At 46.2% G+C, this 822-nt stretch overlaps 1 protein-coding gene across 1 annotated transcript in view; it reads left to right on the top strand.

The window, feature by feature from the left end:
• Positions 1-822, top strand: part of SPAST (spastin) — a 48,718-nt gene that overhangs the window by 9,492 nt on the left and 38,404 nt on the right. The window lies entirely within an intron of this gene.

Raw genomic sequence — 822 nt, 5'->3', positions numbered from 1 at the left:
TGATCATTGTTTCGATCCCATCAAAGAAGAAATCTGAGAAAATAAAACGCGGCACTCCAAGGGTTAAGTGCTTGTTTTGTATAGTGGACTCGGAGCTGTATTACTGACTTGATTCTTGGTCTCATAGTGGTGACTGCTCACCTCCCTCCCCTTCTGCCCTGGCTACGGACTGTCCCTCAGCATGTTATCATCTAATGCAGGCCAATAGACATAGACCTGATGAGATCAGCGTTCCATAAAACATTTTTACCAACTTTTACTGGTATATGGCAATGTTTAATCAGACAACCAATGCCCTCAAGAAACTTTAGCTGAGAGAAATATGGGGTGCTGCGATTGACCCCCTTCTAAACATCATATTTGCCTAAGGCATGGTTCACACTAAGCGTATTGTCACAGCTGAATAAGCGCGACAAAGTCGGGAGCTTTACATTCAAGCCATCGGGCGTCTCTAGAGACGCTCGATCGCTTGTATTAGCAGCTGTCACTGCCGTTGCTGGTTCCGAGATCCACTGTGCCCGATGCGGCTGGGACCGGCACGGCTCTGTGACAGGAGATCAAGGGAGATCAGTATACCGTCTCCCTTTTGATCTTCTCTCAGTTCCCGATTGCAGGAAGTGATGTATATTACATCACTTCCTGCATTCAGTGTCACTCAATCTCTGCTTCATCAGCTTCTCTGGGACCCCCAAGGTGACATTAGGGGTCTTGGAGACCCCTGATGTCTCCATAAAGAGGACCTGTCATGTAAATTGGCTATCACATAGGGGGCTTCTTATCCCCCCATGTAATAGCAATAAAGTTTTTTGTGTGTAAAAAAAA

Source organism: Nanorana parkeri, unplaced genomic scaffold (assembly GCF_000935625.1).
Source record: "Nanorana parkeri isolate BGI_ZX_2015 unplaced genomic scaffold, ASM93562v1 scaffold264, whole genome shotgun sequence".
NCBI lineage: Eukaryota > Metazoa > Chordata > Amphibia > Anura > Dicroglossidae > Nanorana > Nanorana parkeri.
The sequence above is the reverse complement of the archived record's forward strand: the minus strand, read 5'-3'. Positions and strand labels throughout refer to the sequence as shown.